The 14,705-nt window shown below is 37.7% G+C and overlaps 1 long non-coding RNA gene across 3 annotated transcripts; it reads right to left on the reverse strand.

The window, feature by feature from the left end:
• Positions 1 to 7,288: 7,288 nt before the first annotated feature.
• LOC135196056 (uncharacterized) lies at positions 7,289 to 14,017 on the reverse strand. Of its 3 annotated transcripts, none has more exons than XR_010310308.1 (5): positions 13,697 to 14,017; positions 10,043 to 10,159; positions 9,736 to 9,856; positions 7,949 to 8,077; positions 7,290 to 7,393 (listed from the first exon to the last, which is right to left on the reverse strand). It is a non-coding gene; the product is annotated as an uncharacterized LOC135196056 (long non-coding RNA). The 3 variants fall into 3 exon arrangements; XR_010310307.1 differs by having other exon boundaries at positions 10,043 to 10,204; XR_010310309.1 differs by lacking the exon at positions 7,949 to 8,077 and having other exon boundaries at positions 7,289 to 7,393; positions 10,043 to 10,204.
• Between the last annotated feature and the right edge of the window lie 688 nt (positions 14,018 to 14,705).

Raw genomic sequence — 14,705 nt, forward strand, 5'->3', positions numbered from 1 at the left:
TTGGATTCTTCCAAATGGCACACATCCAAAACTCAATCATGGCAATTATAAAAAGGCAAGAGTTTTTTCAACAACCCTTGGGAGGACTCGAATTTAAAATGTCTGTAATTAAAATGGTAAACAGTGAAATTGACAGGACATATGCTCAAGAAAATACTGCATACAGAAGCTAATATTACTGTCGAGCCGTTTGAGATATATTAAAGCCCCTACGTGATGGAAAACAGGCGGCTGATGAAGCAGTCAGAATTACTTTGTTCACTGACAACGAAATTTCTGTCTGCTATAGTTTACGCATGAAGCATCAGCTTACGAAGAAACTGTTAGAAGCATAAATCGTTAAAGAACACCTAGATGGTTGGCAAGAAATCAACCACCCACTGATAAACGACCAATTAGTAAGGGCCTTCTAAAATAGGTCTCGTGCCTCCAAGAACGGCACATTCCTTATGCCTGTATTTGCCGAATTATGTCAAGTTGTACCACATACAGCACGGATTATACAACTCAACGACAGACCTGACAATGTACCCGGAAAAATATGGATGGGTTACGTTTCCATATGCCATTAAAGTCATACGCCACTCGGAAAGCAGAGCAGAGGCACAAAATAAAAATAAGTTCTCAAGATGAAAAAATCCATTACATAAACTTCAATTTGTTAAATAGTGGGGAAAAAAACCGATAAAAATAAACAGTTCTGTAAAAATGAAGATATAAAGTGTGGGAAAAATGGTATGAAACAGCAGATTAGTGAAGGAGATGCTGTTCATAATAAACTGGTAAATGTGAATATCAGGTTTTGATTGTTTGTATGGTGTTTTTACGTTGCATGGAACCAGTGGTTATTCAGCAACGGGACCAGCGACTTTACGTGACTTCCGACCACGTCGAGAGTGAACATCAATCACCGGAAATACACATCTCTCACTCCTCAATGGAATGCCGGAGAATCGAACTCGCAGCCATCGAGGTGGCACGCCAACACCATACCGACCACGCCAATGAGGCGCTCAATATGTGGTTGGTGTAGGATATAAGGGGTAAAGAACCTGGCACAAATTAAGGGATGACAGCGATAATGAAAACATGAATTCTCGTGGAATGGTGGCCAGAGAAAACAAAACAACAAAAGAATTGATTATGGATAGAATGGCATACGTGTAGTACTAAAACAGCAGCACAAGAACTGTAATATTTGGTTTCTAAGATTTCAAGGGAAGATATATCGCGGGAGGAAGAAATCAAGGCGGCGTAGTTTAAGAAGCCCAGAGAGAAGTTGATATTAATACAAGAAGATTGGAGAATTTGAACGCTATTTTCTATCAAACAAACAGAAACAAGAAAGGACTACACTGTTGCACAGGTGAGACATCGTTAATACGACTTACACTGCTATTTGGTGAATTGAAGAGACTCCAAAATAGCATGGCATATGAAAAACTAGGCTAAAAAGCAGTAGTAAGGAAAAGTGCCAGTAAACATAGGATAAAAAAAGTACACGGTGTGACATTGGGGACGGAAGTTTTAGAGAGAGAGAGAGAGAGAGAGAGAGAGAGAGAGAGAGAGAGAGAGAGAGAGAGAATCAACATAAGGCACTTAAAGAAGTTGAAAAGCTCTGGAAATGGACAGGCAGGAAGAGGAAAATCATGTAAATAAGGGAAGAGGTGTTGGAAAGTATGGTATCAAAATTTCAACACGGAAAACCACAAGAATATTCTGAATAGTGGAAGGACTAAGCAAAGATAGAAAGGATATGAAAGGGGGAACGTAAATGACAGATGATTAGAGAGAGAAGTTAATATAAGGGGACACTAAACGACCGAGGCATTAATTTGAAAATCATCTGAATGAACATCAATGGATTGTTATGATAGGCTGGACTGATGGAGTATATACTACCTATGAAAATTAGCAGGTCAAAAGGTTGCAAACAGTTCAAGAAGAGACTCTCAGAACCTTTTTGAATGACGAGTGACTTGCTATAAGCAATTTGAGAGCTAGTCATTGATAAGCTTATCTGCTATTCGTGTATGAAAACCAGATATGGAAGTGGATAGTACCAGAAGAGTGGAAAAAGAAAGAGCACGATAATTTAGAATAAAATTGTATGCATTAATACTTTAAAAACTTACCCTAGGTATCAATAGCACAGGCTACAGGATAAGTACAATGCAAAGAGAAAGCGCAATAAAATACCAAGCACTTGTAGATCTTGAGATGGCAATGAATACGAAGATATTTTCAAATGGTCATTATGAAGGCAAGAGGCACCAAAAGACTGAGATAATCAAGTTACTGTACCGCAGTACGGAATTAGTGGAAGGTGTACCGAAAGAATTTGAGATAAAGGTTGATGCCCGTCAAGGGTCACCCGCAACCCCTCGCAATGTATCTTGGCAGCAGAAAAGGCTTCAAAACAATGCAGAAAGGGAGGCCCCTAGTATTTAATCCTATTCCTTGTAACTCCTTCGATGTCTCCTCGGATGGACTAACAAGTCTTTGAGACATCCTAATCCTTGTAACTACTGTATGCAGATAAATACTAATAATTTTTCTGGCTAAGCTGCAGCCCTACTTGGAAAATTAAAATGTTACAAGCCAAAGGGTTCAAATAGGGAAATCAAACCAGTACAGAAAGAAAACCGAGAAGAATAGAAGTCTAAAGCTTTCAAATATGAGTTGAGTGGGAAGAGAAACTGAAGAGGATGATGTTTTTAGCAATGGAAAGAGCTACCGAGGAGTTGAATATAACGTTAGGTAAAATGGAAGGTAAATAGTAGGATATTTACGGATTATTCAACAAGGAAAAATCAAACGCACCATCTAGGTCAGTCAGGTGTCGTGACAGATAGTGAAGAGAATTATCATGCATAAATACGATGACATAAAACGAAGATAGTCTGATTATCAAGAGGATCTGTTAAACGCATCAAATGAAAGATGAGATTTGGGCTAGGTGGGGAGAGTGAAGGGCCCGTTGAAGGAGATACAGTCTACAGAAGTTAAGAAAATTTTAAGTAAAATGATAAAATCCAAGCATACGGTCTGTCAAGAGATGCAAATTGAAATGTTAAAGTTATTGATGTAAAGGGGGAAGCAAGGATGCTGGAACTGCTCTGAGTTATCTGGGAAGAGGAAGTAATACCATATGACTGAAGAGCAAATTGGATAATAAACATGTTTGACACAGACAATATGAGGCGAGTTACTTATAGGTTAATGAAACTTGCGTAATATTCGTTTGGATAAAATTTATGAGAGCTACGAGCAATTGTTAATATCGGTGAAAAACTGTACTATTTCATTAGAGGGCTGTCTTAACAAAAAGGTAAATACAGGAAGAGAGGACGGAAGGTGATCTGAAGTTCTACTGTGCATTTACACATATAAAAGAAGGAAATTACTAGAATAATAAAGGAGATAGTGTTCGGTGTTTAAGAATGAGAAAGTAACAGAAAAGTTGGTTAGGTTAGTTGAAATGATATATAAAAGAACAAAAACTAGTATTAACACCCTGTGGCAAAACAGAAATGAGTGAAGCTCAAGCTGATTTAATTATAGAAGATTAGCCCAGCTCCGTTTTTACTGCTTATGGATGTACTCATTAAAGGGATTAGCAATGAAAACTATGGAAATTGTTATAGGCACATGATCTAGCGATCAGAGAAGAGATAAAAGTGCTAGAAGGGGTAAGAAAATGGCAGGAATATTTTAAATAGAATGGTCTTGCAGGTAAATGTGGGTAAAAGGGAGGTTGTGGTGTCCAGCAAACTGGGATTGATAGGAAAGAATTTCAGCTACCTGGGATCTATTTTTAGCCAAGAGGGAGGGTGTGAAGACAAAGCTAAATGCAGCATAAAAGCAGCTCGGTGAAAAGGGAAGGTGATGGGAGGGAGGTGGCAGGGTGTGTGTGTGTGTGTGTGTGTCAAAAGAATGCCAAATAAACTAAAGATATATTGTAGGCATTCAGACCAGTGATTATTTACGATTCAGAAAGATGGGCAGTAAGAAGGAAGGAGAAACTGCGATGAAAAGGGATGAGGATGCAGAGGTGGATTTTGGGGATATCGCTGCGAGAGAAACTAATAAATTAAGAAAATAGGAAAAGCGAAGGAGTGTCATTATAAAAAGTCAAGATAAAGATGCTTTGCGCAAGTGGTAAGAATGAATGAGGAGGAAGGACTGAAGAGGGACTTGCATAGAACGTTTTAAAGGTAGGACGACAAGAGTTAGGCAAAAGGATTAGATGGCGTGAAAAAGTGAGGGAGTAATACGAGAAGTGAGGCTAGGTAATTGGTGAAGGCGTATTAAGGCAACTGACCCCTTGGTTTATGAATAACGGTGGGGATGTAGTTGTATTAGTAAAATGGAAACATGAGAATGAGTCAAAGAACTTACAGGAATGTTTACAGGGGATGATCAAAACATGGCAGGAGAGGAATAAAAATCTACGTCAGTAAAAGAAAAAAAAAGCTTGTACTACCTGGAAAGGGAATAAGGAAAGTGCTGGAAGGAAAGTGGTCTTATGGATGCTGCTAAAAAGGGAAATACAGACGTAATATAAATCTAATTAACAAAATGTCGAAAGAGATGCCTAGGATTACTGTAGAGAGTATGGGATTTTCGATGCCATGAGTACAAATGGAGCAAAGGCCAAAATTGTTGGACATGAGATGAGAAGAGATTGGACAGGTAGTTAGAAAAACATTTGACACTGAAGCAGCAGGCACACGACTTGCACAACGACCAAGAAAATAATGGAAAATGACAACTAACCTGATAGGAATTCAGCTAGATAGAACCATGGGAAGAACTAAGGTAAAAACATTAATAATGATAAATTAGTGATAATGTAAGTTTTCCAGTTACAACGTAAAAGCTCAGAACCATGTCATAGAAACTGTTGAGCTTCCTATTCATTGTTTATAAAAAGGAAAACACTTCCTCTTCAAGGATGTATTCAATTTTGCACTAACTTTGCTTACTGTAAATATTTCAGATGGGCATTACATAGAAAACCATAAGCACCCTACAAATCAGTAAGGAAAATTTAATAAGTCTCTCATATGAATGATATATTTATCTTGAGAAACACTATTTAAGTCTATTCTTTTCTACCAAAAATTAGCCAGTCACCTACCAATGGTTCATCGAGTCACATCTTCATACCTTTCTACTCCTCATGTTTCGCATTTTCAGATTTACACACAAGTGCAACCCCCATTTCAACTGCCTATTTTTTTGGTTAACTGTTAAATGAAATGGGAATTGTTTTTCCATTAATCAGCTGATTTGATGAGCAGACTAAAGGTGCGTTCACACAGTCGAACAATGCTCGACGGACAAACATTGTTGCCATATCAAAGGCGAAGCAGGATGACATCAAAAGCGTTGTGGCGGAATCACAAGCTGCAGAATCCCCCCCACATATACCTAATCAGTCCAGCTGCCAAAATCCACCCTCAATCACACTTTCTTCATGAACACAACAATACAGCAGGACATTGACCTACACCTATCATAACCAAACAAAACACAGTACCTACAACACTATACAAAAACAAATGAAAAAACAAAACATGTACCTACCATCATGTAACTTACCAATCATCCAGTTACTCAGGGTTATCCTGTGCTGTCCGCTGTCGAGGTCACAGAGATATAAACAACAACAACAACACCAACAACCAAGAACCACAACAACACAACAACACCCAAGGACTACAACCCAACAACAACCAATGACAACAACAACACAACAACCACCAAAGAACAACCACAACCCAACACAACCAATGACAACAAACAACACAACAACCACCAAGAACAACCAACCACAAAACAACAACCAAGAAACAACCAACAAAACAAAACACCAAGAAACACAAACCAAGAACCCACAACCTAACAAACACAGCAAACAACCAAAAACTCAACAACACAACAACAAAAAAGGAACAATCACAACCCAAGACCACTGCACAAACAACACAAAAAAAACAGCACAAAAGGCAACATACACACCCACTAACAACACCAAAGAATAACAACAAAGACAACAGCACAGGCACAACTCTAAAGCAAAAATACATTAACTCAACAACAAGCAAACAACAAATCAAATACACACAAAAACTTAACCGACTTTCAATGCCTTCAAAGAACTTTACCGACACTACTTAACATCACCAGTTCTGACTAAAGACAGACTCAAAAACACTCAAAACACAGAACGCTAACAATCAACAGGACCAGCAGACAGTCCAGAACCTACCAACAATCAATTCAGCCATTAACCATACATACAGCAATTACACCCACCCTCTCTCTCTCTCTCTCTCTCTCTCTCTCTCTCTCTCTCTCTCAACACACACACACACACACACACACACACACAGACGTTGTCAAATGGAACTTCATAACTCCTCCATAGCGTTGAAACGAGGGAAGTAGATCTGGCAACAAACTGTGGTACCAGTTGAAGTTGTATATCACTGTTCTTACTCTGCTCACAAGGCAAACTCTGGTAAGCAATTGTTAATTGGTAACAATGTTTGTCCGTCGGACGTTGTTCGACCGTGTGAACGCACCCTAAAGCACTACTTTGCACCAGCTTTTCTTCTACTACGAAATGGCTTAAAAAATCGACATCAAGTCAATATTTCAACAGGTTCAATCCTTTTATTTTGTCCTGACTGCAGAAACTCATTCGACATAACTTTGACATTTTTCATGAAGTTTTCTTGACATTCAGCATTTCAATCAAGACTTTTAGGTTTTATGAGATTACTGGGGAAGTTTTCCCACCAACAATGTATATATTCATGTAAGTAACCTTATTCCTCTATTTAAAATTCAATTAAATTAATTTATGTTGCAATAACTTATGTCAAACAAATCTCATTCCAAATTAGCATATTTGCAAAGCCATTGTCCTAAGTAGTCTCGGAATTTCTTTCCTTTAAAGCAGTAGCGGTCGATTTTGAAGTTCCTCAATTTATGTCGACATGAATGGGCAAAGTTTTCAACGTTTTTTTTAAGACTAAACTAATTTTTGTAGTCAAATTATACTGCTACAGAGAAGGAAAGGCGATGGAGTTCCTCTTCAACTATGAGTCATATTGATACTGTGTCGAGTATGAAATGTTAATCGCCTAAAACCATAAATGTATTATATCGTTCGAAGGCGTCATAAGTTAAGAGGTTAAAGGAATGCTAAAAATAACTATCAAATATATAAATACGACAATATCAACAATAGGAATCAAGACATGTATGAGAATTTTACCTAAATATGATGATCTTTTTGTTCCATCATTTGTTCAGTAACGTGAACTTCAAACCGTATATTCTTCAAGGGATAGGATGGCTCTTGGTCGAGGATAGCAAACTGAAAATGTAAAAATAAATAAGTCTCATTCTTGAATTTATGACTATACGTACATTTAGTCATTTTGCATGTAATCATTATGTGTGTGTGAGAGAGAGAGAGAGAGAGAGAGAGAGAGAGAGAGAGAGAGAGAGAGAGAGAGAGAGAGATTAACTTCATTTTTGCATTGATGACTATACGTACATTTAGTCATTTAGCACGTAATCATTATTTTGTGTGTGTGAGAGAGAGAGAGAGGAGAGAGAGAGAGAGAGAGAGAGAGAGAGAGAGAGAGAGAGAAATTATGCTATCTGTAGAAAAGATATGTACAGAGAGAAAAAAATAAAAATTTTAAAAGCTCTGCATTTACTTTCTCCGAGTAATTCGCTAAAGAATATTTTCGGCAAAAGGGAAATGAGAAATTATAGATTCCCAAGATTGCTGGCCGATGACCAACCCCCTCAGCTACCCCTACCGCACACACACACACACCACTCCCTATTCTCACGGAAAATCTATTCACACTGGATTTAATACCCAGAACTTACATCTGAACACATGGGAAGGAAAACTAACCTTGATGCCTCCGATGACTAGGCAATAAATAATGTATCTGGTTTAATTTTCTCACACACGTTCAACTGCCTTCACATTCAACTTGCTTATATTCTCTGTGGCAAATATTGGCATGACGGCAGTTCTGAACTAGAATAAATAAAATGTGGTTTGTACTCATTACCATAACATAACATTTAACCTGTCATGATAGAAGATCTGGTTCAGTTTCCACTTGATAAGGAGATTAATTTTTTCTTCCTCTAACTATTCTGCGTTATCGGAACTAATTACAAAATTGTTTTTCCTTTCCCCATCGGCCAGGAAGTGGAACGCAACGTAGGCTGCTCCAAACATCTCCGTGAATTATATCTTCATATCCTGTACAGCGCAACATGCCTCTCTTGTTTGATCAGAAAGGAGAAAGTTAACCGACATTTAATAACGATAAATATTATCGCCAACCTGTCCTCTCAGGTTGCTTGAAATACCAATACTTCTTTACATTTAGTTAGGATACGTATGTAAACATACCACGACTACTTAATAAATGCATATCTTACAGTTAAAGTCAAAGTGCAAAACTATCATGAACTGGAAAAATGGGTTACCAAAATTAACTCTTATTCCTAAAATTCATACCCTCTCAGACGTTAAGCGCCCTTGCAAAATAAAAACGGAGAATTTATTTAATTTCAAATTCATACCCTCTCAGACGTTAAGTGCCCCTGCAAAATAAAAACTGAGAATCTATTTAAATCTCTGTCTAAATGAAACCTCCAAAACTGACACTACTATTCTATCACCAGTAGTCCTAAAGTAAGCTAAGGCCCTCACAACCAAGAAATCAAGCAGAGTCACAATGTAGCAATAGACTGTTTCTCATTTTCTTGTGGCAATGTTCTTGGCCCCTCGCCATAAATCATTAATGATCCTCAGTACCTGTGTTATCTGAATTTAGAACCTGAATGATCAAGGCTTAGCTCACTTACTGAACACTTCACATTCACGTGTTTACCTTTAGTGTTATGAGCATTTCACAATATACATATGAATAAGTCCACACAAAAATTAAACGTGAATTAAAGGTAGTCAAAATGAGATCGAAGATATGATCCAAAAACAGATGTGACGATTAATCTATTAAAAATAATAAACTGTACCTTTCAATTGGATAACTCATTAAAAGGGCCGAACGATATAAAACTGAAAACGGATGAACAACGGAAAACTATTAATGGGTCTGAACTTGTGACAATAGAAGGGTAAAAATAAATACGGTCAAAGGAAGTAATGCTAAGAACGATGTTTGGGGGTGACATAAGTGTTAGAAGCTCACTTGAGAGAGAGAGAGAGAGAGAGAGAGAGAGAGAGAGAGAGAGAGAGAGAGAGAGAGAGAGAGAGAGGGGGTGGGAGGGAATGTATATACTATCAACGCTGAAATTGCATGGGTTTGCTGATGAACTTTGTTAATCAGTGGCGAAACTAATTTTCAAATCAATAGTAAAACCCAACTACTTTAAGCCTGCTGGACTTAGTCTTATAAACTGAGAAATGTTGAACAACGCAGTAGGGGGTTAAAGGCTGACAATCGAAAATGGAAGCAACCTGACTACGCTTATCTGAGTTGGGACAGTAAAATTTTGTAAAAATACTCATGAAATCCATTAATAACTCCACAATTAGGAAGTCAAGGTGAAAATAGTTTAAACTCGAGAGCACATTATCACCGTTGCCCAAATACTGCACCTGCTCCCTAGTCTTAAGGACACACTAAGTTGAAAATACGCCTTAGCCACGATACTGACATGTTGACATAACGTGACGTGAATGTTTAGATGACCTGACGGGACTGGCATTTGACATTTATTTTAGGTCGAGAATTCTCCGAGGCATCCCTTGTATCCTACGAGGAGCGGCAGAAATTATCTGTAAAGGCAAGAGAAAGTGTATTAAATGCCTAGAAAACTATTGAAGTAGCCAGTCGTGTTCATTCTTTAAAAGGTTTCAACATCTTTTGCTGCAATCGCGAAAACTATTAACGACCATTAGGGGAAACTTTTCATCGAATTCTACTCAGAATCCTAGCGCAATATATAAAAATAAACACCTCACCTGGAAGTACTATTGAAGAGTTTTCAGTTTCATGGCAGAAGCAGAATAAACACTCAAAAAATGGTCCTCCCCAATCCATGAACTGGTAACCGACAGACTAAAGTTCTTGGAAGGTTGCTATTGCAAAAGGTTAAGAATATTATATATCTTATAATGGAGATTCTGAGGAGAAAACAACAGAGAAATTTTTTTTAGTGGTTGATTAACTGAAAGGAAAAATTAATGCACAATGCTCAATGTCGAGGATATGTGAGAACAGGCGACATTTTCATTTAAAATCGATGTCCTGCAGAGTCCACAAAATTATACTGAACAATTCAAATAAAGGAAAAAATCCTGAAGACTTTATACCACTTCATCATGAAATCATACTGACCCTCTAGTGAAAGTATAGAAATCTGCTGTAACTAAGATGGTGCTCAAAAGGTATTTGTATAAAATATTTGTGTGAAACTGTGGTAATTCTAAAGAATAACTCCGCACGGACTGCAAGGAACTAACTGCAAATACGACATCCACTAGAGATTGGGGTGTCTAGTGTATTTCGGCGTGTTTAGTCCTGGCCCCTGGGGGTTAATTACAGCCGACTGCCCAAAAATAACGGTAAATTCTTAATAAGCAACCCGAATACTATAGAAAACTGTAATTTCCAAAGAAATACCGAACGCGGAGTTATTATTTAGATTTACCGAAACTGTTGTCAAATATAATTAAAAATACCCATTACTGCATTTCCACTTTCTATGCAAGCATAACTCGCTGAGTTTTTCTAAGGCTCTTTCCAAAGATATAAAGAGCTGGAGACAATTTACCACAAGTAAAAGTGAATTTTAAACCAGGTTAATTTCCACTATTTGATTATATCACTTAAATTAAATAATATGCGCAGCCAGTCCACATTAAACCGTTGAATCAGAGCCTTCCTTAAGTAAGAATTTCAAGTAAAAACAAAGCTACTTCTATAAGTCAAGGAAAACACGTGAAGCTGATATAAAAAAAAAAAACTTGAATAATAGTTATGCAAACTACTGCACCCGGTATGGAGAAGCTTTTATGGGTTAAAAATATTACATAGTTCATGAGACATTTCAGACAATTTTCTTTATTAATATCAATAATGAAATTTTTATTCACCCAACCATTGTCTGTAAAGTGAAATTTCATTTGTCTTGGTAAGAGGGTCTGGAAAACAAGTGGATCCCATTACTTGAGTACTAAGTGTCTGGAACACACACCTCCAAAATATTGTATTAAAAATTTCACCCCGAACCCTCTGTCAAACAAATGTCATGACTCCGTCACTCTCAACCGTTCTTTCCCCCGCCGTTTTCTCTCAAATTGTCACTGAACCAAACATATGCACCCACTCATCCCTTTTCTGCAGAGGAAAAGCAGCCGCCAAGTTGGCTATTAAGTACATCTAGGCTCCACAAAGGCTTCAGTACACCACTATTTCCACATTGCTTATACCTTGACTAGTAACACCATACCGTGGAAATTTAGGAAATCTATATCGTATCGGGAATTACATAATGCTTGACATGGGAAATTATAGTCGCTCTCTCTCTCTCTCTCTCTCTCTCTCTCTCTCTCTCTCTCTCTCTCTCTCTCTCATTATTCATGCTTATTTGCCTTAGATGAGTACTGTTCAACCAGGGACCCCAGTTTATTTTTGAGTTACAGTTAAGAGCTTTCTTGTTTAGTTCGATAACTTTTTTTTTTTTTTTTTTTTTTTTTTTTTTTTTACGGTTTTCATTACTTATGTCTTACAAGTGCAATTCTCAAGTGCCGACGGCAACTAATGAGTAGACATCCACCGACATTCCATCATGTATTCATTACCATCTTTGTTAAGTGGCCGATGACCAAGGATGTTTGCTTCAAAGATGGTCGGTTCTCTCTCGCTCAAACAAGGAACAATCGCACCTAACAAAGGCCCTGATAAATCGGGGATTAGATAAAGAGTGGATGGATTATCCACAGGTTGTTTACCTATACAGACAAACCGCTTGCAAAGCCTTTCAAGTAAAAGGGTAAGATAAGAAATACGATGGATAGAAATTTTTTTACTATTTGTATCACTTGCTCTGGCTGTGCGGTCATGAGAATGGTCACAATGTGCTCTCCTCAGGTGCAGACACTTGTGCAATTAGAATTGTCCATTCCTTAAAGGATAGTCGGTTTGGCAGATACTCCCTCGAATATTGAAAAAAATATATATATATTTCCATGCGCCTCGCATGGAAATATTCAAGGTCAAACAATGACAACTTCCCTTCTAACAATGAAAAGACGTTGGATTTCTTCACATATCTTTAAAAAAATATGAACATTCAAATACAATATAACTTGAAAGGAAGACTATTATTTTTACTATTATTTATCACAAGAGTTGCAGGCTGTAGTTAGCTAAATATGCTGGTCGGCTCTTTTTCTAACCTAAAACCATTTATAGCCTCCCAGATCCCCTAATATAATGTATGGAATAAAATATAGAGCTTAGGGCAAGGGCTATATACTGAGACCTATGAGGTCATTCAGCACTGGAAAGGAAATTAAGCGTAGGTAGTTTTGAAAGGTGTAACTGGAGAACTTCCCAGTTTCACTATAAATAATTGTTAGGAGAGGGTGGGTAGCTGATGGAAGAAAGAGAATATGAATGGAGGTATAGTAAAATAAATGACAGGGGTTGCAGTAGTGGCATTATGGACGCGCAAAAGAACCTTTAGTAGCACCTACATTGCACCGCATGAGGTGCACTGACTACACTACCCTTTTACGGAGTCCAGTCTCACCAAGACTATGCCAGAGGTTAGCTTGGGGTCAAAGGTGGAGCCTGTGGTGTTGTCTGCTATCCGCCCTGAAACCATTTAGACTCAGTAACTGAACTTATCCTTTAATATTCTAAACAAAATCCTCATTTGCTGAATGGGTTTACTTCGCTCCTTCTTAATGAAGCCTTTGGTACCTCTGTGCAAAACTGCTGGATGGAGTCTTAGTGAATACCAGTTCTCAAACAATTATATCACAGACTTCAATTAACCTGTAAACTGCAAAAACAATCCTGATAAAACGCCAAAATCATCTAAACATTCCACGATTATTTTGGCAAAGGAAATATACAAGCTTCGTTTTCTTAGTTGTTTTTGGCTAAGTACCCTTATTCATTTCGGGCCACCACCTAGAGCATGGTTAAATCTGATCAACATCTCATCTCGACCAGATAAAAACAGTCATTATTCTACAGGATACGTCTGCAACCACACTATGACACGCTGTTGTTACACCAACACTAAGGCAGGCACCAAGAGGTTTCATAGGGTTCGACATCCTACCCAGTCTGTCATTTCTGTACCATTATTATAACCCACTTTTCTCATTCAGGTAAAAACACACTTCTCGTAAGCAACAAGGTAAACTTTATGAGGTACCCAAACAGCATGCACCTAGTATTCTGAGCTTTCGGGAAAAACCTTCAGCAGTCTGTGTATCAAGTAATAGAATTTTAAGACATCTAAAAGCATTCCAACAAACAACTATTTTTTTTTTCTGCAAAATTATCTATGCTATAGCTCTTCCTCCTATCCAGGGGCACCACAGCATAGTTATATAATGTCTACTATTCTAAGTGGCCTATCTGGGATCACCCCTTACCTTACAGGATCTTGGTAGTCGAATCTCTTATTCCAGTTTCCTCATGCATGAATCTGGGAGTAGAGTGAGGCGTATTTAAAAGACTTGCTTCACGGCATTGCATTAACACACTTCATCGACGAAAAAATATCCTTAGCACAGAGTCCTCGAAAGGAACAACTATGACTCGTCGAAGTTTCTCGTAAAAAACTTATTAGTGACCACAAAAGTCTATTCCATGGCTGCCAATATCTCAAATACTCGCAGTCACAACATTTTAAGGACATGAACAAACACTGGCGGCGGGCTTCAGTTCTTTCGGCCGTCCAACTGAAAACCTGAATAGCTTCCGACCAATCACGAGAGTCCACACAACTTCCTTTAAACTGAAGTGAAAACGACTCCTGATTGGCTGAGAGAGCTCACAGAAAAATAGAAACGTGTAACATTTCCAAAAGGTGTAACGCTAGTTTAATGGCTATATTAAACACTTCACGATGCAGATCATATTTTAAAAAAATATTTACTAAATGTTTAAATAATTCATGCAAATATGCTTGTATTTTCTTATATTTATAATTCATGAAAATTCGTTTCAAATTGCGTATGTCTAAAATTTCAGTTCTTGTTCTCTCTCTCTCTCTCTCTCTCTCTCTCTCTCTCTCTCTCTCTCTCTCTCTCTCTCTCTCTCTCTCTCATGAACAGTTGATATGATGCCGTAAAACATCATTTTTTATCATAATGAAATTTTACAAAGAAGAGAAAGAGAGAAAGTGAGAGAGACTCGGTTTTCTTTCAATGGGCTTACAAGCAATTCCAATCCTTCATAATTAGCAAAACCCGAAACATAACAATGAATCAGACAAGTAGCTTTATGGCGTCACTATTCCCAGAAACGAAAGGGATAAGTTTGCCTTGAAGGATTGCGTTTCCGGTTCATCAAATAATATCTGAATCAGAAAAAGTATTTGAATGGCATCCTTTTAACACCAGTTTTTTATGAGATCCTTCCTGTTGAGAACAGTTTCTT

This window comes from Macrobrachium nipponense, chromosome 17 (assembly GCF_015104395.2).
Source record: "Macrobrachium nipponense isolate FS-2020 chromosome 17, ASM1510439v2, whole genome shotgun sequence".
In the NCBI taxonomy this organism is placed as follows: Eukaryota; Metazoa; Arthropoda; class Malacostraca; order Decapoda; family Palaemonidae; genus Macrobrachium; species Macrobrachium nipponense.